This window comes from Equus asinus, chromosome 9 (genome assembly GCF_041296235.1).
Source record: "Equus asinus isolate D_3611 breed Donkey chromosome 9, EquAss-T2T_v2, whole genome shotgun sequence".
NCBI classification, from domain to species: Eukaryota; Metazoa; Chordata; class Mammalia; order Perissodactyla; family Equidae; genus Equus; species Equus asinus.
In genome coordinates this window covers 10897374-10910762 of record NC_091798.1, presented here as the reverse complement: position 1 = coordinate 10910762, position 13389 = coordinate 10897374, and the positions used below count along the sequence as shown (strand labels likewise).

The 13389-nt window shown below is 44.6% G+C and overlaps 1 protein-coding gene across 5 annotated transcripts in view; it reads left to right on the top strand.

The window, feature by feature from the left end:
• The first annotated feature begins 5701 nt into the window (after positions 1–5701).
• Positions 5702–13389, top strand: part of CREBRF (CREB3 regulatory factor) — a 59678-nt gene continuing 51990 nt past the window's right edge. For 2 of the 5 annotated variants that reach the window (XM_070517081.1, XM_070517085.1), the window contains exon 1: positions 5702–5840. The gene's annotated coding sequence lies outside the window, so the exon portion shown is untranslated. Of the gene's footprint in view, positions 5841–6653; positions 7371–13389 lie in introns of those variants that run through there. The other 3 variants (XM_070517082.1, XM_070517084.1, XM_070517083.1) reach the window with 3 other exon arrangements.

Below are 13389 nucleotides of genomic sequence, written 5' to 3'. Positions count from 1 at the left end.
TAGGCGGCTGTTCCTGCACACTGGAGTGTGTCCCTCTGACCGCAGCAGGTCCTGATCAGGGTATTACACAAACACCTGCACACCCTCTGAAGTCGCCTGCAAAATTAGGTGTGTGGATACTTGTGTACATTTTTCTGGGGAGCAAGTAAGTCTATGGCTTTCATCAGACCCCAAGAAAAGTTCAGAACCATTGTTAGTAATAATGACAACAGTAGCTAACCTTTTCCTAGTGCTTGTTATGTGCCGGGCCCTAAGGACTTTCCATTTGTTGCTTTACCCTTCATCAGACTGTAACTGGGTTGGGGCAGGGTAAAGAGCAGCATTGCACATTTCCCCTTTCTAATGCTCCCAACTTGTCTGTGCCCCACCTAGAGAGGAGAAAAGAAACCACCCACCCGGCCCTCCCTTCTGTGGTGTTTACGGGAGCCTAAACCTGTTGTTACTTGCTTTGTGAGGAGGAGAGAACGGCCCCCTACTTTGTCCTAATCCCACTTCAATTCCCACCACTGCTCCCAGTTTTCCCAAAGGTGACTTCCTCTTTTGCCAAGCTGGAAAGAGGCAATTGGGTAAGTGGACAAGAAGCCCCCTCATGTCAAGCATCTGGTGTAGGGGCACCAGGAAAGAGCTGTAGCCAGCTCACCGGGACTCCTGCAGCCAGAAACCTTCTGGCTGGAGCCTGAGCAATGGGGGCACGCCCAGGTTGGCAGGGAGCAGGTGCCCTCGGGGTAGGTGCTGAGTTACGGGGTCTGCGTAGCGAGGCCTCCTCCTGGCGCTGCTCCTCCTCACGGGACAGAATCGACAGTTGGCATTCAGCTTCGTTCATGTGCTCTCTGTCTCACAGTGACTGGAGTGTGAATGCAGGTGCAGAACATTGCACCCATTTAGTTTACACATCTCACTCTGGGGCTGCGCCTTGTGCAAACAGGATGAAAACTCAAAACGGGTAGGTACTATCCTTGGTTTTGCTGTAGCAAGAGGGAAATTTATGACCTCATGGATTTGTGGGGGGAAAAACCTTGGATATACAGGACCTCCTCACTTCACCCTCAATTCTCTGAACTTTTTATTATTATTTCTTTCCTTTAGCAACCTCTCTGGACTGTTACTTCCTGTATTTGGAAATCTCACTTCACAGTTTGACACGAGGTTGGGTCTTCTGGAGTGTGCCTCTGTCTGTAGTTGGACAAACTCTTATCACGCCTACAGGTCTTGGTTCCTGCTTCTTATCAGCCTAGTCCTCCACTTTCTGTTTTTATCGTCCTACTTCTGGCCTCCCCAACAAGAATGTCTCATTGTACCTGTCCTTTGGGAGTCATTCCTACAACAAATACTGGATTGTTCTCACCCCCTGGCTTCCTGGTTTGCTATCAGTTAGAGTTGCTAATACTAACGGTGTATGTTCAGCTCAGTGCTGACAAAAAAACCAAACCAAACCAAACCACAAAAAACCACATTAGTTGTCCTAGAAGTTTTCAGTCTTGGTGAAACAGACAAAACAATCTGGACAGGAATGCTGCTTTGGAAGATAACAGAGTCATCACACGGTCTGAGCCGCTTGCTGCCTCCTCTTGCCATGCCCGTCGCCCTTCTCTGCTGCTGCTTCTCCTAGGAAGCCTCCAGTCACACTCCTGACTGGAGGAGGAGGCGGAGGAGCCAACACTGTCAGGTCCTGCGTTTAATCCTCAAAATCAACCTGTGAGGTAGGTTATGACAAATCAAAAAACAGATGGGTTGGTAACTTGCCCAAGTAAGTTAGCAAGAAAGTGGCCCTGAAACACAGACGTATCATGTTCAGAACAGCTGCCCCAGGGCCGCCCCTCTTAGAAACTCTATTGCTCTACCTTCAGCTTTCCATGTCAGTCTTTTTCACCAGGTTCTGAGTTCTTCTGGGGCAAGGACTGTGTCTTCACGTACACATTAGGCACTCAACAAGTGTCAGTCTCTTTATTTCTCTCCTTTCCCTTCCCCACTCATCACTAAACACAGGCTTGACTATGCTGTCTAATGATGTGCCAAGCATTCTGCATAATTCAAGGATATGTCAGAGTTTATGCCACTTGATTTAGTCAAGGAAATATCGACACACATAATATAAATAATACAAAACAATAACTATATTAAGTGCTCAGTTGGGTGGGAGAGGAAAGGAGATTAATGAGGGCAGAAATAGACACGGTAGAAATAGACTTCATACGATGTGGGATCCTGAGCCATGGAGGATGGGCAGGATTTGGATGTTAATCTGTGCATTCAGACCGCAAGCGGTTATTAAGTTCCTATCCCATGGCAGGCCTGGTTCTGGGCATGGGGAGTGAGGAATCAGGGTAAATAAGTAAATGATAGACTAGGGAAGGGCATTCGGAACTGAACTTGGTGCTTTCTGGGAGAAGTAAGAAACCAAAGCTCAGAGCTGTTACATAAAGAACACTGCATCCTATTGAGAGGTTAAGGCAATGGGAGGACCTAATCTTTCTTCTTCTCCCAAAGAATATTTTTTAGGAGAAGTGAGTGAGGGATCGCTGCCAATTGCCAACCATCAATTAGTATCTCTTTTAGATTTACCCTCAGCAATGCTCCAGTCTTCCCAGGAAGAAAATTGGGTTTTAAAAGTGTCAGAAGGACACAGCTTTTCCTGGAGATTTTCCAGCTTTGAGTTAATTAATCTCACTTCTGAAGCTGTGAGATCTTAACATATCACACAGGTCCAGAGGGATTGGGAAAGAAAACACTTGGACTCGAAAGGATAACACTCATTTAGAAGACATACACATGATCCGCAGGCAGGGCTCAGTCTGTGCTCTAATGAAGAATTATACACTGTGCAAACTCTAGGTTATAAGGAAAGTGAGGACCTGTGGCAACTGTTTTAATTTTTTCAGGAGAACTGAATGTTAAAGTTAGAAGGATCACAGAGAACATCCAGTTCTAGTCCAGATTCCTTATGGTAAAGAAATTGGAACCCAGACAGATCCAGCCCCTCACCCTGGATCTCATAGTTGGTGGTACAGCTCAAATTGGGGTCTTGGCTCCAAGAACAGTGTTCCAAATACATCAAGGTTTAAAATGTTTAATAGTTAAAGTGGGTGAAATGTCTGCATATACAAAGAATATTTCTAGAAGGACACACAGAGCATGGGTAACTGGTTGCTTCTGAGAAGGAGAAATGAGTCGCCAGGAAACAGGGGTAGGAGGGAGATTTAATATTCACTGAATACCTTTTTATGTCTTTTGAATTTTCTACCATGTATATGTTACCTAATCAAAAAATAAATAATTTACTTTTAAGAATTCAATGGAATCCTAAGTACTGCTTTGTTTCCCCCCATTGTCTCACGTTTGGTAAAACATGTTTTTCTGACTGCGGCTATCCCAGTATGTACATGATGCTGCAGGAGCAAATTTAAGCACTTTGGAAGTGGCGATGGCAGGTGGTGACTACTCTGTGGCTAGAACAAGAAGAGCCTCCCGAACCTCAAGCCAATGCTATTCCAGAGTCCCAACTTCCTGCCAACTGTGACTGTGGCACAATCTGGCAGGAGAACACCCAGGGAAACACAAATCAATTAGCAGTCAGTGATTTCATTCACTTCAGAGCAGGATATAGTCATTCACAAACCTTGATGGAAAGGTCTCTGTTAGCCAAAACTCTGTCCTTTCCAAGACAACGAAAGATGCAAAGGCGGGAATCCAATGTAATTCATTAGTAAGCGCTGTCCACGGGCAGAGCCTCGTGCTAGGAGAAGAATCGGGCTGCTCCTTGATCCCAAGGAACTGTTGCCCAGCCGAGGCAATGAAAATGCCTGTGTCCAGAGGGCAGTGGAAGAAATAACCATCTGGTGGAGTTTTTCCAAATATAGTATTACAAGAGAAGATAGTCTGTGATGTATTCCATGGAGACTTAATGTATCAGTGTCATATGAACAAGTGAGAGGAACCCTGCTCAAACTTCCCAAGGTAGTTTTTCTATTGGAGTTTCAATTTTAAACTCCGGTTTATGTGGAAAATTAGAATATGGTATGTTAGACTAAAAAAAGAAAATAATTACAATCCTGCTACTTCCTGTGCAGTAGGGAAAATACTCATTCCTTCATTGGGTACTGAGACCCTAAGGTGTTGTGAAGGATAGAGAGATGAGATTTGCTTTTACTTTCCTCTGAGGTATCTACATATACCTACCTATTAATGTTGTGTACAAAAGCATTATTTTAGTGGCTGTTAAACTGCTAAAGTCTAGAGTTATCCTTACTTGCTATTTAGTCTACAGTAGATCTTCTAAATGATGTCCTTGAACAACTGAATACCACCACCATTCACTAAGTGCTCGCTACATGTGAAGGACTTACCATAGTGCTCTGTGAATTTTTTCACTCAATTCTCACATCAACCCTACAGGGTACTTAAGATGAGCCTCATAGAGGTTCAATAATTTGTGCTGCTTCACACGTGGTAGAGCAAGGATTCAAATCCAGGTTGTTATTTAACCAGTATTTAATGACTGCCTCTGTGCCCGGCATGAAAGGTAGAGGCTGAACAACACTGCTAGTCCCTGCCCTCTTGAAACTTACGATCTAGAAAAGTCTTTCTGATTCCAAAGTCCGCGGTTTTGACATTGACATTATACTACTCCCCTAGATCTGTGAAAACAGGAGCCACGTTTTCAAAGGCAATTACTCCTAAGAGAAAACTGAAACCCTAAAGGAATCTGGCCAAGCAATTCTGTTCCCCAATCCTCCTTTCTCTATGCTTACTAAAATCAGATTTCTGTTCTGTGCTCAGAAGGTAAGTTCCGTGCCCTTAAGAAGTATAAAGAACAGTCTGGAAGCACAGGCTGTGATAACAGTCCTGGGTTCTCCAGTTGGGTCATTTACTAGCTGCCTGACCTTGAGCAAGTAACATAACCCGTCTGAGCCTTAGTCTCCCCGTCTGAAAAACTGGTATATTACCATTGTGGGCACTTGTAGGGATAACTAACTGAGATAAGCCCACACATAGTATACGGTCAACAATAAAGGGTCGTTGTTGCTATTAACAGGATTAGGGAGCACAAGAAAACCTCAGGCCCATGTGTTACGAAGGCTTGTTTGTCTAGGCGCTTCTAGCAGCATTGTCTGTACAGTTGTGTACCGGTCTTCTCTGTCTTAAAGGTGCGTGCAATCTGATTGATCCCAGTGTGAGGGCATACGTGCGCAATAAATATTAGTTGAATAAATGAATGAACAAACGAACGACTGAAGGCAAGGTCAGCCTCTCAGTGAATTAAGAGGTTCAGATGGGGAGGACATTCATGAAACAGAAGGTTGATACACTCCGCCTCCGAAGTTAACGCCCTCTGTCCCCGTAGCCCCCTGCAATTTTCAGTGAACGTAAACTGTAAGATGGGCATTCGGACACGTCAGGCCTCACCGCGCAGCTGTAGATCAGATAAAGTGCTAGACGTGAAAACCTTTGTAAACGAACGTTCTCTACAAACGTGAGCGCGGCCCCGTATCACAGACGGCCCACGCCCACGCCGCAGTGGCAGGCGCCGAGCCCCCGCTCCGCCCCCTCTTCCTGGTTTTTCCCGGCAACCCGCCCCTCCGGTGTCATGTGACAGGGGTGCCCTGCCGGGCCGAGCTCCTGATTGGCCGGGATGCAGAACGCCTCGCGATTGGCCCAAGGCCGGCGGGCCCCCGCCTCCCTCCTCCTCCTCGCCGCGGCCCACGTGAGGGGGGCGAGTCACGCGATTTCCGGGAACCCGTCAGGAAGGACATAAACAAAACAAACCCGAGGCAGCATGGAGAGGGGCCGCGGCCCCTGCAGCGGAACCGGACCCAGACCCTGAGCCGCCCCCACACCCACAGGTGAGCCCCGTTGCCTGCCGCCGGGTGCCCCAGGGGCCTGGGCTGGGGAACGAGCCGGGCGGGGGGCGGAGGAGGGCCGCTGGCCTAGGAGGCAGCAGCGCCGGGGCTCTGGGCCGGGCCGGCGCGGGGCGGGGGCCGGGACCAGGGCCGAGTCTGGGGGCGCGCGGGCCGCAGGCTGCCGCCTGCCGGTCACGGGGGCTCCGGTCCCCTCCCCCACCCCCGGCCTGGGACGGTTATATAAAAGCGCGGGGCGGCGGTGGAGGGGACCCACGGGCGGGCGGCAGGCTAGGCCAGGGGTGGGCAGCGCCGGGCGTCCGCCCTGCCAGGCTGGGCCCTTCACCGCTGCCTCCGAGCCCGGGGCCGTGGCTGCCGGCAACCGGCCTGTCAGAGAAGCGAGCGGGTGGGAGGGGCCGGGGAAGGGAGGGGAGGCGAGGCTGGCGGGGGAGGAGGAGAGAGAGGGGCGTGTGAGGAAGGGCCGGGGCCACGAAGGTTGGACCCGGGCTGGCAGGAGACGAGGAGGCGCGGGCTGGGGTTGGGGGGGTCCAGGCAGGGGTGTCTCGGGGGTAGCCGCTCCCCCTTCCCGTCCCCGCCCCAGCGACAGGCGAGAGGGGCCTCCCTCCCGGGATTTGTTTATATGTCTTCTCAAAGCAGCTTGAAGCGGCTCGTAGGCGGAGCCCTCGGAGCGGAGTGGCAGGCGATGCTGCCCAATGGGGCAGGCTGGCGGAGGCTGCCACGCCAATGGACGTGGGGGAGGCGGTGCCGCGGGCCCCCAATTGGTTAGGCTGTGCCGGGGGTGGGCCGGGTGGGGCGGCCATGTTAGATGGGAGGGGACCTATGGTGGTGGGTCACTGAGAGGGGAGGAGACAGGGCAAAGGGCGAGGGAGCCGGGCCGGGGGCGTTTCGGGTGTCCGAAGGCGAGTCCGATCGGACCAGGAAGTAGCACAGGGGAGCCTGACCCCGACCCAGCGCTCTCCCCACCCGAGCAGAGGAGGCAGGGAAGTACCGAGGGCAGTCTAGCCGCCCCTGGGGGTGGTTCCTGGGACTAGATGAAGCTCAGTCTCTGGATTCTCCCTCTTTCTCGGCCCTACGCTTCCTGACAAACCCAGCCGCCAAACCCTGTAATTGCCCTCCTTTAACCCGAGAAAGCAAACCTTTCTGCTGTTTCTGAGCGGGCTTGAGCCTTAAGACTACCTTAAGAAGGTACTTGGATAACTAGCGGTCTGAATTTCTGCACCAGGCCTCAGATAGAGGCAGGCAGTGAGGAGGAAGTTCTGCTTTTCTGGATTTTGCACGGAGAAAACCAAGACTAGAAAAGCCGAGAAAGTTAAGGGCTGGGCGGGGTTTCCATGTTTTCATCAGAATACCTTCTAAAGATCAGGCCTCTGTGCTTGCCCTAGTCTTAGTAGTGATTTGCCCCTACTGCTCGTGTAAACTGGTAGCGAACGTAAATCAACTTGAGAAAACTGAGCCTTGAGAAAATTATTTAAGTTTGAAGGTTCTTTAGGATTTTGTCTTGCGAATACCCTGCAGGTGAGAGATAGGATCAAGATCTGACTTATTTCTTTTAAAAAAAGCAGAACATAAGACCTTTGTGTAAATCTTATGAGCTGTGATAAACTGTCACTTGATTGTACTTCTAAATTTTTTTTTCTCGTTTTCTTTTAACCCAAAATAGCTAGGAGAAACACCAAAGATGAGGGTGGACGTGGGTGAATAGAAAATCACTTGTTTTACTTTGTTTTGTGATTATTTTGGCATCATGTTAGCCTTATTAAATGCTTAGTTTAGCTTTATGTTAACATCCGATTACAACCTGTGATTGCGTTGATATTGTCAAGGGTATCAGGCTTTTGATGCATCTTTGGTTAAGCACTTAGGGTAGGAACACGCCTTAGCTGTAGCATGCAGAGGCTATTCAAGTTGACTATATTTATTTAGAAATTTGCGTTATCTCCTATTTTGTTAACTAGGGAAAAATAATAATTGGTAAATAAATGATTTGTCGATTTCTTTATTAATTTGACGTGATATGATTGACTGACAGTTCTGTTAAGAATGATATGTAAAAACATAGTCCCTGATAATTTGATAGACTTCAGTTCTTAAATACAACTTTTGCAGCAAATGAAAATAATAGCTCATTTTTCCTCTTATTCTGGGAATGGCAAATAGATCCAACAGGACTTATTTGAGTGAAATTCTTTTATATGACTGATACGGCAGCTTTGGAATTTTTAGGCTAGTAAGCGTAGAAGAGGCTGAATAGATCCAGAAGAAGAGACTTTGGATGCTCCACTTAACATCCCATTCTCTATCTGTTATGGCAGGTGAAGACAAACTTTTACAAAGACTGTGTCCTATTTAGTTTACTAGTTCATGGTGTGTGGGTTCTTGGATGCCAGTGTTAAAGAGTAAGGGAATAACTAGTATGGTTCCTGGTGCTGGTGAACTAAATACAAGTGACAGTAAAAGTACAATGAGCTTGTATGTTTTTTCTATTAACGTAGCACAATTTTGAAAAGATTAAGAGAACTGAATTCACCTTTTGCCTTTAAAGTTTAGTTTTTAGTCAAGATTGACAATTATATGACTTTGAATGAATCAGCAGAGGTTTGTTTCTATGTGGGTTTGTAGTTGGATATTTGTGGTAAGAATTCTCTTTCACCGTATGCAGTAGTTCATCTTGCAGGGCAGATAAACTCTTAGGCTAGACATAAATTTGTCAGATCATTGGTTCTGATGATTCTGTGATAGAGGTCAACAGACTTATTCTGTACAGGGTCAAGTAGTAAGTATTTAGACTTGTCGGTCGTATAGTCTCTGTCACAACTACTCAGCTCTAGAAATTGTAGCATGAAAACAGCCATACTCAGTATGTTTGGGCTATATTCCAATAAAACTTTATATATAAGAACAGGCTATGGTCGAAGGCTGTAGTTTGTCAGCCCTGTTCCAGGACATCAGTCATTGGGTTTTAAGTACTTAGATGTTAAGATATTGCAGAATATACACACATTTCCTTAAGGTAATATTTGAGCACTTGCAGAATGTACATATCTCTTGCCTTGAAGAGTTTTTAGAGTAAGAGCACATGGCAACGTTGTATTCTAGATTTTTATTTCATTTACAAATAGATGTTCTCCTGAAAAACTGTTTAAAGCAAATGTTAGAATATTAAGTCCTGTTTATTTTAGAGATGCGTTCTGATTGAAAAGACTTTGGCTTTAAGATATGATACTTAAGAACCTTAATATATTCAAACTTATGGTCCTGTTTAGGTTTAAAAGTGCTTTTAGCATATCTTTCCTAATCAAACTGTGTACATCTGTTTCGAGAGATGTTAGTCAAGTGATTAGTCAACACACATAGCTCTTAGAGACGTTTAATTTGGAAGCCCACATTGATTGTGCCATTGCCTGAAATGTTTATAGAATTACCTAGATAAGGTAGGATATTTTTTCAAACAAGACTCAAAAGATAGCAGGTTGCCGCCCCTCCCTGTCCTCAGAAAATGTCAAGTGGTGCTAAGTGCCCACTGAAGCAGAGATGCTATAACCTAAAAATATTATGCAGGCAAATACTTAATTTTTTTGTGGGTAGCTTTTTGCTGTGTTTTTATGTGGTATTTCACCAGTTTTGTTGACTTAAACTAGATTTCAAGTGCAAGCATGAAAGTTTAGAAAGGAGAATATATTGACCTCTTAAAACTGGAAGGCGTCACGGGGCTGGTGATCTTGTTTCTGGTTCTGGTTAACCTACTGTTTGGCTGGGTGAGCATGGGCATTTCAGTTTATTAATTTGTACTAGTAGGGATTAATGATGTTTTCTACCTCATAGAGGGATATTGGGAAATTATTAGTTATTGTGTTCTCAAGCTTTTGTGCTTTGAATATGCTAATACTTCGGGCTACTTGGAACTACCTCTCAAATCTGGATTTGATTTTTTTTCTCTTAGCTTAATTGCCTCTCAGTTTATCTTTATTAGCATTTGCCCCACTCTACAGTATTTCTCTATCCATTTAGTAGTGAGCAACTTGAGGTCAGAGTGTGCCTCTTATTTCTGTATTCCCAGTGCCTCACACTGTGCCTGAATCCTTTTAGTGCCTCTGAACTGTTTAAATAAATGAGTGAATTGCTGAAAGCTGCTTATCTGGAAGGTAACAAAGTCAGTCTACTATTAGTAGAGATGTTGGGCTTTTCTTAGTTGGAAGGGAGGAATTAATAACCATCTGAGCAAGAAACGTTCATTTTAAAATTGACCCTTTCTTTTAAGAAAGTTTATAGAGAAGCTATTTCTGTGTGTGTGAGAAGCTATTTTCATGATGTCTGAAAGTCCCTTGCATTCTTTTGTTAATTTGTTTTCAGATACATTCCATTAGTTAGACTTGTTGAATATTCCTTCCAGGCACGAAAAAAGTTGTGCTTTGTCCTTTGGATTTGTCATTAGCTCTTGGCACACTTGATCTCTGGGTGTTTGGCAAATGTGAGTGGAACCTCTTATTTCTTGGAGGTTTGGGATAATTGTTCATGGGTATAGAAGGGTCTTTTTTTGGGGGGAAGCAAATGATTTTTGGTAAAATCATTCTTCCTGATGAGTCTACTTCACTCCAGTGGGAAGGGCTGTACTTGAGAGAGTTTGATGCAGGGGGCTGCCGTCATACTTTGTACAATCCTGTTCCACCGCCAGCCAAGCCGTGTGTGCCTTTTCTCTAGTTAATGACCTCTCTTCCAAAATCTGTATGGGAGCTCTCCTCCCTAAACAGCTTTCTAAACTATTCTTCTCCCTACTAATTCCCAGCAACTCTGTCATCCCATCATTCTGTCCTTTTAACATCAAAACCACTTTTACATCTTCTGTTACAAAGTTATATTTTTACTCGTTTATCTTTGGGTATTGTTGGCTTTGACAGTTTCCCATGAAAGCTTCACGAGCTTGCTGATTTCTTGTCCTTCAGACTCTTGTACTCTGATTTTCTTCAGTATAATCTTCTTTCTTTGAGAGTTTAAGGTGCTCCTTTTATTTTATTGAGCAAGTCCCTTCTTTGACTGCTACATACCGTTCCTGATGCAGTTTGCCTTCTTCTCTCTTATATGATTGCCATTCACAGAGAAGTTTAAAGCATTACAAAAATAAAACGTAAGAAAAGGTCCTTGATGGTAGGGGGAGGATATAGGGATAGGGTGGATGTACTTTGGTTCAAAAGATTCGTTGACGAATCCCTTAAAGCAGCAGGGCTTCTAGCATTCTGCTAGCGTGGTATAAGATGAGGCAGACTCCGCAGTTTTTTCAACTGCTTTTTAGTAAGGGTTTTCGTCCTTACTGTTGGAGCCTCCACTGGAGTTGTGCGTAGACTAGTAGAGCAGACAGACGTTGCAGTTCAACATTATGATACTATTTAGAACAAAATGTTCTGAAAATGTGGAAGAGGGACTACTGGCTCTGCATGGGAAAGTTGGAGAAGGGTCACAGAAAGGTGGCACTTGAACTGGGTTTTGAAGGATAGTGAAGGAAGCATTCTAGTCCAGTCAGCAAGGTGTAAAATGTATACAAGATGTGTGGGGTCAGGTTGGTATGAGGAGGCTTCAACTAAGGCAGAGGCGTGGGGAGCGGGGTAGATGGAAGAGGAGGTGATTACTTTGTGAGGTTTAGGAGGAAAGAACATTTTTACTTTGCCCTTGTCCTCATTCTCCTGGGCTTGCTCTATACTGTCAGGTCTCCCATCTCTTTTCTCTGTAGCTCTGGGTTTCGTTGATCTCTTTTCCCCTAGTTTTTAGTTTTTCTTTTAGTCCCTCGTTAAAGTCTGACACACCTCCCTCCTTCTTCTCTCTTCTAATCTGCTGGTACCAAGGTACCTTTGATTCTGACGTAGTGTGTCCCTTGCCTGTATTTCACCTCCTTGCCTCCATCCTTTCCTTTATTCCTTTTGGGTTTCTTTTCCCTTTTTTTAACTCTTGCTTTTCCTTTTCATTTGCTTTATAAATTCAAAAAAACCACAAAAATTCTTTCACCCTATTTGCTTATTTCCCCTGTGAACAGCAATATATGTCTCAGTTGATTCCGTCTTGGGAAATCTTGTAAGATCAACTTGTCTTTGATACTTGTCCAAGTACTAATTATCCATCTCTATGAATTTCCTTTTATGAAGCGTTTTCCTTTGTAGTCAGAGACGCCACTTCTCATAGGCTACAATGCAGAATAAGACTACTTATATGCTGTTTTCTACTTCTTATGTACCTTAAAATTGTTCTGTGATGAGATCCAATTCAAATCTCACCTTTTCCTGAAGCTTTCCCAGTGTTTCCCAGGTAGAGATGATAGTACTCTCTTTGTCGTTTTACAGTATTTTATAAACACTTCTTTTAAAAGTTAGCTTTATTGAGGTATAATTTACATAAACTAGAATTCACCCAACTTTTAGTTTTGACAAAGGTATGCAGTCATCTCCCACCTCTACACTCATGATGTGGAACATTTCCTCCCTTACTGCAGAAAGTTCCCTCATGCCCCTTTCACGCCTGGCTCCAATGACTGATTTGCTTTCTATCACTATAGTTTTGTCTTTTCTGGAATTTCATATAAATGCAATCATAGAATGTGTTGTCTTTTCAATCTGACTGCTTCTACTTAATGCTTTTGAGATTTCTTCATGTTGTTTCAAGTATCAATTGAGTACTTGTTATTGTGTAGATGTACCACAATTTGCCTATCCATTTACCAGTGATAGATATTTGGGTTGCTTCCAAATTTTAGGCTATGGTGAATAAAGCTACTATAAACAATCATATACAGGTCTTTTAAATATCTCTTTTAAAATTAACTACCTTTTATTTGAAGATGGAGTTGCAGATGGTTAAGAGTGAAAGTCCTGGAGTTAGCTATATTCACAGACTTTTTGCTAGCTCTGTGGCTTTGAGAGTCTCTAAGCTTAGATTCCCCGTCTGTAAAATGGGACTGGATGGAGATGGGAGCAGGCTGGAGAGCACAGGCCTGTTTACAGGGATAATTCTCACTTTAATTCAAGTAATCGTTTTGCTGGGAATATGTTCCCAGGGTTGTCACGTCTGATTTTCTTTTCCCAAGAGAATGGCATTTGATGCTAGGAATCAGAAATTTTATATGAAATTTCCTATTTAAGTGCTGGCAGTTAAAACTTAATTTTTTAAAAAACACTAATGGGTGGGCAGAACAAAACCCATACTACAGGCATTGTTTTGTGGCTGCAGTTCAGTGTGAGACCTTTGCTTTAGATCTTCAGTTAACTTGTCTTTTGTTTTAAAATGTAGGTACTCCTGGTAGAGGAAACTTGTTGGGACCCTGTTACCTTTGTTGTATGGCTTAGCGTAATAACTTGCTGGTTGTGTAAACTCCCAAGTTAAAAACTAATGAATTACTGTAAATGAATTTTATTCTTTCCTCTGATTGGAGGGATGTGAGACTACTGAGTGTCTGATGGGAGGGCGGGACTGGGTTCTGGTTACTCTGTGCTTTTCTTCTAATAGCTACTGCTTCTATTCGATGCTCTGTTTTCCTGGCAGTTCGGATAGTCTG